Source organism: Triticum dicoccoides, chromosome 1A (genome assembly GCF_002162155.2).
Source record: "Triticum dicoccoides isolate Atlit2015 ecotype Zavitan chromosome 1A, WEW_v2.0, whole genome shotgun sequence".
Lineage (NCBI taxonomy): Eukaryota > Viridiplantae > Streptophyta > Magnoliopsida > Poales > Poaceae > Triticum > Triticum dicoccoides.
Genome location: NC_041380.1, coordinates 252,330,389 through 252,339,542, shown reverse-complemented (window position 1 = coordinate 252,339,542; position 9,154 = coordinate 252,330,389).

The window sequence follows — 9,154 nt, the reverse complement described above, 5'->3', positions numbered from 1 at the left end:
CTTTGGTTACTGATAATATAGTTATAATGTTTGTTACTCTTGGATTCTAGTTTTGAAATAAACTGGATCAGGATGTCGTCTTACTTACTAAGAAACAATTTTTTTAATTATCTTATTATGTTAAGATGCGGATTTTTCTTGTTCTGATTGGTAGATTTAGTGTTCATTTTGCTCTAGCCATAAAATCCTGGAGCCAAGAGACTTTCTGTTTCCTTGGTCAGTTGGTTACATACTCCCTCCGTCCCAAAATAAGTGACTCAATTTTGTACTAACTTTGTACTAAAGCTAGTACAAAGTTGAGTCACTTATGTTGGGACGGAGGGAGTATTTCATTGGTACTACATATTTCATCGGTACTACTTCTGGGCCAGAAGGCAGAAATTTACGGTGCTAAGCCTCTGTACCTGAAGAAAGACAACTTACGATCCTTAGAAGTCAGAACTACTATAGCAAAGTAATCAAGTCTGCATGCATTTCCCAGTTTCTGTTGTGTTCAGGCTGCGTCTTACTTTGACTCCCCATCTAGTAGAAGTTGCAAGGTTTTGTTGATTAAGGTTCTCATGATCAGTTCATTGCTTACACATATTTTTTCTTTGGTTAGTGATGATATATAATTATAATGTCTGTTACTCCTGGATTCTATTTTTGATATATATTAGTATAATAACTGGATCAGGATGTGGTCTTACGAAGAAAGATTTGTTTTTACAGTTTTGCTAAAGTACATCTAGATGTGCCATAAGTATTGCACATCTAAGTCCTATGTCATTGATCTACATTGAGATTCGTGTGAATATTTTCTTTTTCTTTCTTCCTTTTTTCTTTATACTTGATTCACTCACTTAGATATGCAATAACTAGGGCTCTAGATGTGCTCTAGACACACCCATTTAAAAACAATGTTCACACGAATCTCAATGTAAGATCAATGACATAGAACTTAGATGCGCAATACTTATGGCACATCTAGATGTACTTTAGCAAAACTGATTTTTTTTTCTTTTTTCTCTTTCTCTCTATGCTTAATTCACTCACTTAGATGTGCAATAACTAGAGCACATCTAGATGTGCCCTAGACACACCCTTGTTTTTATTGGCTTATGTTGTGATGCAGAACTTTGTTCATATTGGCACATTTTGTGTTCATTTTGTTCTAGCCATAAAATCCTGGAGCGGAGACTTCGTGTTCGTTAAGATACTTCTGGTACACGTAGATATTTCATGGGTACTACTCCTGGCGTTTTGCTTGTTATTATAAATTTATACTACTGTACGTGCTAAGCTTGTGAACCTGAAGAAAGGCAACTTACGATCCTCAGAAGTCAGAACCGCTCTAGCAAAGTGATCAAATCTGCAAGCATGTTCAGGTGTTTCGACAGTGTGCAATGCAAACCAACGCCTGAAAGGCTTGCATTGGCATCCAGTGCGAATGATCTTACGCCCCGCATGGAATCGGTGTATATTTATGCACCTGTATATAATTTACAGGTGTAAATCACTGGTCACACACGATTTTCATCTAGGAAAGAAAACGAGAGAGGAGTGTACGTTTTACAGGGGTTTAGCGCTGAGAAACGACAATCCAATCAGCGCCTTAGGTGTTTCAATAGTGGGGCAATCTAAGGGCTCCATGGCTTGCATTGTTCTCTCCTTGTACGTAGGAGCTTCATCCTCCACGGAGTGACACGGGGGTGCAACCGTAGCTTGCCAAAAACCGCCGCCTCTCCTGCTTCTCCTGGCCTCACCGCTTACAGAGACGTCGACAGTGGCGGGGCCGTCCTGTTCGTGGCGCGCGGGGGTGCATGCAGCGGAGGTGGTATGGTCTGCTCGCCGTGTAGTACATGTGTTCCAGCCGCTCCTCAAATAGATGTCCATCTGCGGCAACTTCGGCTCGTTGCCAGACTCTATTTCGAAAGATTTTGTCGATCTCCGCCCTCTGTTGGGCGGAGGAAAAACCGATTGACCTTCACCGTGGCCTATGACTAGATGAATTTCAGGATGGTGGCCTGCTCCGCCGCCTCCTCCGCCATGGCATCCTCCATGACAAAGCCCGCAGCCGGCTCCGCCTCCTCCATGGCCTCCTCCTCCTCCAGATCCGCCCCTCCATGAGCCGGGGTCTTGCTCCACATCCGGCTGCAGCACTGCCTCCTCCTTCTTTTCTTGCTCCAGCGAGTCAGCCCGGTGCGCCATATAATCGGCATAAAGTGCAACTCCTTCTGTCCACTATATCGTTATCGGAAAAAGCTTTCGCCATGCTTTATATTATAAAGCAAACCACCCGAGCCAAATATCCAACAAAGTTCACACACCACGCGCGCGCACACAGGGGGTTCACCCCAACAAGAGTACAAGGTTCAATGTTGAAGGCGCAGCTCAGTAAGCCCATAGAACAAAACATACACACGAATAGCGCCACATGTAGTAGGCTCAATCGGGCTCTGGAGGAGGGGGCGGCAGCGGTGGTGCCACGCGGAAGGCCATCGAGCGGCGAGGAGGGTGTTGATGACGTCCCGGTCCTAAGGGCGGCTAAGCGGCCGCCAAAACTGCAAGAAACCACACATTTGAAGATTGCGTCAGTCGCACGTCGTATGGGCACTTTCTGAATAACGAGCTTGTTGCAAATGGTCCAAAGCGTCCAGGGCGAGGACTCCAACGCACGACCATATAATATGGCGGTAGCGAGGACGAGCAGCGTGGATCTCCGCAAGCAGGTCAGGGAAGTTGGTGTTGCACCACTGTCCACCAACCGTCTCGCGGAAGCAGGACCGCAGGAATTGGGTGGTGGAGCAGGAAAAGAAGATGTGGTTAGAATCCTCCACCGTGCCGCACAAGGGGCACATCCCATCTCCCGGTCCATTGCGTTTGAGGACCTCAATCCCGGAGGGAAGGCGTCCTCGGATTCACTGCCACAGGAAGATCCTAATCTTCAGTGGTAGGCGAATGTCCCAGATCAGGCTAAAGGGCTCAGGGGCCAACGAGGGGGCGATTGCCGCATATAGGGACTTAGTAGAGAAGCGGCCAGATGACTCCAGGCGCCAGGAGATGGAGTCAGGGGCACCCTCGACGTCCATCGGGAGAAGAGTGATGTCCTGGAGGAGGGAGTCCCATGCGACAACCTCAAGGGAACCGAAAGGGCGCCAGAAGGCGAGACGCCCTAAGTCAATAAGGGCCGTCTCGACAGAGACCTGAGTGTCAACCGCTATGGCGAATAGGTCCGAAAACCGAGCAGCCAGGGGGGAGTCTCCTAGCCAGCGGTCAAACCAAAACAGGGTCGAGGACCCAGAGCCAACTGAGATGGACGTGCCGATGCGGAGCATGGGAAAGAGCTGAATCACAGCTTGCCAGAACTGGGATCCGCCCGAGTGCTGACAGAACGCAAGAGGCTGGCCACGGAGGTACTTGTTTTGGATGATGGTGAGCCAGAGGCCTCCCTCCCCATTGGCGATATGCCAGAGCCACCGGGTCAGGAGAGCGATGTTCATGCGCCGAGAAGACAAGATGCCTAGTCCACCCTGGTCCTTGGGCTTGCAGATGTCGGGCCAGCTCACCATATGGTATTTCTGCTTGTCACCCTCATATGCCCAGAAAAACCTGGATTGGTATTTGGCGATCTCCTGGTGGTGCTCATGAGAAACCAAAGGAGGCTAACGAGCGAGGAGTTGATGAGAATTACCCAGGCCGCCTTCGAGAGCCACCTCCCCTTCCAGGGCTCAACTCGGTGCTGCATCTGGGTCACTGTCGGGCGGAGGTCAGCCACGGTGAGCCTCGAGTCACTAACGGGTATCCCCAAGTAAGTCTTGGGGAAAGTACCCAAGCGGCAGTTCAACCGGTCAGCAATGGCCAGAGCTTCATCCGGAGGATAGCCAATGATCATCACTTCACTCTTATCGAAGTTGATCGTGAGCCCGGACATCTGTTGTAAGCATAGAAGGAGGAACTTCGGGTTGACAATATCGGTCGCGGAGCCCTCCACCATTATTGTTGTGTCATCAGCATATTGAAGGAGGGAGACCCCTCCCCCTCCTACAAGGTGAGGGACAATGCCGTGGATATTGCCAGCATATTTGGCCTTATCCAGGATGACCGCAAGGGCATCGACCACCATGTTGAACAAAAACGGGGAGAAAGGGTCGCCTTGGCGAACCTCACAAAGGGTGGGGAAGAAAGGCCCGACCTCGCTGTTAATGTTAACCACGGTCCGATCACAGGAGACGAGTTGCATAACTCTAGTCACCCACCGGTCGTCAAAACCCTTACGGAATAATACTTCCCGAAGGAATAGCCAGGAAACCGTATCATAAGCCTTATGAAAGTCAAGCTTCAGGAAGACCACACTGTGGTGTTTGGACCGAACTTCATGAAGGACCTCTGTAACACTCCGGATATGACTTTCCCAATATGTATTCCAACTCTTGCCGTTTCCGGCGTTAAGTTATTTTATTTTTCTCGGGTTCGGGTTTTTGTCTCCGTGTGTTGTTATCGTTTTCATGCATCTCATATCATGTCATCATGTGCATTGCATTTGCATACGTGCTCATCTCATGCATTCGAGCATTTTCCCCGTTGTTCGTTTTGCATTCCGGCGCTTCGTTCTCCTCCGGTGGTCATTTCTACCTTTCTTTCGTGTGTGGGGATTAAACATTTCCGGATTGGACCGGGACTTGCCAAGCAGCCTTGGTTTACTACCGGTAGACCGCCTGTCAAGTTTCGTACCATTTGGACTTCGTTTGATGCTCCAACGGTTAACCGAGGGACCGAAAAGTCCTCGTGTGTCTTGCAGCCCAACACCCCTCCAAGTTGGCCCAAAACCCATCAAAACCCTCTCCATCATCTAGAGCATTCGATCACGATCGCGTGGCCGCAAACCGCACTCCATTTGGAGCTTCCTAGCTCCCTCTATGCCTATTTATAGATCCCCTTCCAAAAATCTCGGGCAAACCCTAACCTCTCCCTCTCCTCGCGCCGCCGGACGAAAACCCACCGTCCGGACGTGTCCGTTCCCGCCGTCCGCCGCCATATGTCGTCGCCCAATTCGTCCGCCGACCGCGCCCACTTCCCCCGCGCCGTCGCGAGCCGGCCCGTCGGGGCCCTCCCGGCCCGTCGCCCGCGCCCGCCCCTCTCGTCTCCTCCGCCGGCCACCGCCTCCGCCTCCGACCGGCCGCCGCCTGCCACCGACGTTCGCAGCCCCAGCCACCGGCGCGCGCCGCCCCGGTCGCCGCGTCCGCCGCACCCAGCCGGCACCGCCTCGCCTCGGTGCCCGCACCCGGTGGTTGCCCGCGCCTCCCTGTCGCCAACTCCGGCGAGCCCCGGCGTCCTCTTCCTCCGGCGAGCCCGCGGCGAACTCCGGTGACTCCCTGCTGCTACAGTGCTCCGGCGTGCCTCGATCCACGCGCTGGATCTGGATCTGTGGAAACTCTCGGTTGACTTTTTCATCCTCGAACCCTAATCTTTTTGCAAACTTTGGTATGCTATAACTCCGCATCCGTAGCTCCGTTTTTGGCTTATATCATATCAAAATGTTCGTCTCAGAGAGTACATCATTTCATTCCATTGCATCATTTTCATTTGAGATCATCTTGATGCCCGAAATGCTGTTGGAAGAGGGCTACTTGAGATAATTGTCAGATCCGATGCTCCATTTAGATATTTGTCATTTTTGCCATGATTAATGTGTGCATGATATGCCCTTGAGCTCTACATATGTTTTGTTAAGAGTTTTTCCATCTTTCCAGAGGTGTAACCCATGTATTTTTGTGATGTGTGTGGTGACTAGCACAAGCTTGCAAAATGAGGCACTTGGTAATGCTGATTTCAGGGACTTAGCATTTCCACTAAGTGCTTGACCTGTTTATCTCATATGGCCATATATTCATGTTGTTTCCTAGTGATCTGTGCCTCTTTTGAGGATGATCAGTAAGGATGTTTTGTTAATCTTGTAGTGCTCTATCCATCCATGTCTTTTTTTTGCAATTATGGAGCACCCTAGCTTGAGTCAATCGAGCTCTACTTTTGCTACTTCGTGAATCTGGGCAGATTGTCTACTTGTTAGCGATTTTGTCAAGGATGTTGTAGTTGATCCGTGCATGTTATGTTATTGTTCTTACCATGTCTAGCTTGTATTTTGTGTATTCTTGATGGGTGTACGCTTAGCTTTTCATGAATTGCTCCGTAGTGAGTGCATCGAGCTCGTAAACATGCCTACTTGAAATCTGTTTTCAGCATGTGCCAGTTTTCATTAAGTCTGAAAACTGATTATGCTTTTGCTATGTTCACATGCTTGCAAATGTGTTTTCTGATCCCTTTTGGCTCAAGGTCACTAAGGGACTTTTGTTAAGCTTTTTGAGTAGCTCCATGCCATGTTTTACTTTGCCTTGTTCAGGTCCTGTAGCATGTAGTTTTGTTGCTCCGAAGAGTGATATCTGATCTGAAATTTCCACACAAGTGTTAATTTCACTAAGTCTGAGATCTGTTTACCATATGCATTTTTGCCATGCTTGTTTGATCCTGTTAATGGATGATTTGGCCGTAGCTCAGTGCTAGACTTTTGTTAAGCATCATGAATGCATCCCTGCCAAGTATTTTTATGCCATATTTGGGTGCTGTAGCATGTTCATCTCGTTGCACTTGGATGGCTACTTGCTGTAAATCGCAGAACGTGGCCATATTTGAATTGCTTGCCATTTCCAAATCGTAACTCCGATTCCGGCGTTCTTTATATCGTTTTCAAGTGATTTCATCTCATCTTTCCAGTGGCACACTTAGATTTCCAAGCTGAGGCCAGGTTCATGCATCCCTTGTCAAATCTTGCATATGCATCCCGCATCGCATCCCGCATAGCATACCATGTTGCATCATATTGTTTGATCCTTGCACGTGTTTGATTGTGTTCCGTTTGCTTGTTTGTCTTGTTTGGGTAGAGCCGGGAGACGAGTTCGCTAACAAGGAGCCCGTTGAGTTTGCTTTTGAGGATCTAGTCAACTCTGACAACTTTGCAGGCAAGATGATCATACCCTCGAAATCACTACTATCTTTGCTTTGCTAGATGCTCGCTCTTTTGCTATGCCAATGCTACGATGCCTACCACTTGCTTTCAAGCCTCCCAAATTGTCATGTCAAACCTCTAACCCACCATGTCCTAGCAAACCGTTGATTGGCTATGTTACCGCTTTGCTCAGCCCCTCTTATAGCGTTGCTAGTTGCAGGTGAAGTTTGGAGGTCGTTCCTTGTTGGAACATTTATTTACTTGTTGGGATATCATTATATTGCCATGTTATCTTAATGCATCTATATACTTGGTAAAGGGTGGAAGGCTCGGCCTCTCGCCTAGTGTTTTGTTCCACTCTTGCCGCCCTAGTTTCCGTCATATCGGTGTTATGTTCCCGGATTTTGCGTTCCTTATGCGGTTGGGTTATAATGGGAACCCCTTGATAGTTCGCCTTGATTAAAGCTTTTCCAGCAATGCCCAACCTTAGTTTTACCATTTTCCACCTAGCCTCTTTTTCCCTTGGGTTTCCGGAGCCCGAGGGTCATCTTATTTAAGCCCCCCTGGGCCAGTGCTCCTCTGAGTGTTGGTCCAAACTAGAGTCCTGTGCAGCGCCCCCTCGGGGAAACTCGAGGTTTGGTTTTAGTTGTATGGAGCGCTCATCTGAGTGTGCCCTGAGAACGAGATATGTGCAGCTCCTATCGAGATTTGTCGGCACATTCGGGCGATGTTGCTGGATTTGTTTTAACCTGTCGAAGTGTCTTGAAGAACCGAGATACCGAGTCTGATCGGAACATCTCGGGAGGAGGTCTACTCCTTCGTTGACCGTGAGAGCTTGTCATGGGCTAAGTTGGGACTCCCCTGCAGGGATTTGAACTTTCGAAAGCCGTGCCCGCGGTTATGGGCAGATGGGAATTTGTTAATGTTCGGTTGTAGATAACTTGAACCTTAACTTAATTAAAATGAATCAACCGTGTGAGTTACTGTGATGGTCTCTTCTCGGTGGAGTCCGGGAAGTGGACACGGTGTTGGAGTAATGCTTGCGCATGTTGCTCTCTAGTTTCTCGCTCGCGCTTTGCCTCCTCTTCTCGCTCTCTTTTGCGAATAGGTTAGCCACCATATATGCTAGTTGCTTGCTGCAGCTCCACTTATATTTACCTTACCATACCTTTTAAGCTTAAATAGTCTTGATCGCGAGGGTGCGAGATTGCTGAGTCCCTGTGGCTCAGAGATTACTATTACACCAGATGCAGGGCCTGATGATTCCGCTCCAGGTGACGCGCTCGAGCTCAAGTGGGAGTTCGACGAGGACTCTCAACGATACTATGTTTCCTTTCCTGATGATCACTAGTGGTGCCCAGTTGGGGATGATCGGGACCGTCTCGCATGTTGGGTTATCTTTTATTTTGGTGCTGTAGTCGGGCCATGAGTGTTTGGTTGATGTAATGCTATTTTATGTACTTGATTGACGTGGCGAGTGTAAGCCAACTATGTTATCTCCCCTTTTATTATCTATATTACATGGGATGTTGTGAAGATTGCCTGACTTGCGACATATGCCTTCAATGCGATTATGCCTCTAAGTCGTGCGTCGGCACGTGGGAGATATAGTCGCATCGAGGGTGTTACAAGTTGGTAATCAGAGCCTTCCCCGACCTTAGGAGCCCCATTGCTTGATCGTTTTTAGCAGCCGAGTTGTGTCTAGAAAAAAATGTTTTGAGTCATTTAGGAATTATATATCGGAGAGTTTAGGAATTCTTTTTACTTCCCAGTCTCCTCATCGCTCTGGTAAGGCATCCTGACATAGAGTTTTGACTCTTCTCAAATTTCACTAAAAAAAATTTTAGGATCACGCGGGTATCTTGGAATCGTTCCAATGGTTTTATGACGAGAACATTGTCTTGGTGCCTCCTGTCTGGGGTTTTGTGGAAGTGTCCCGGGGAGTTGAGCTCTGAGGTGTTGTCGTCATAATTTTATCGTTGCAGTTCTGGAATACCTGAGTTTAGTACGCCGACATCGAAAATCTCTTGTATGCAGTTCGTTGGTGAGATAACCTCGACGCCACCCAGTACTGGGGCGGAAGTTCGGGAGTATCACCATAACTTGTATAACAGATGCTTTTCGAAGGTTGAGGTAGATGGTTTCCGAAGTTTTTCTCGGTTATGTGTTGAA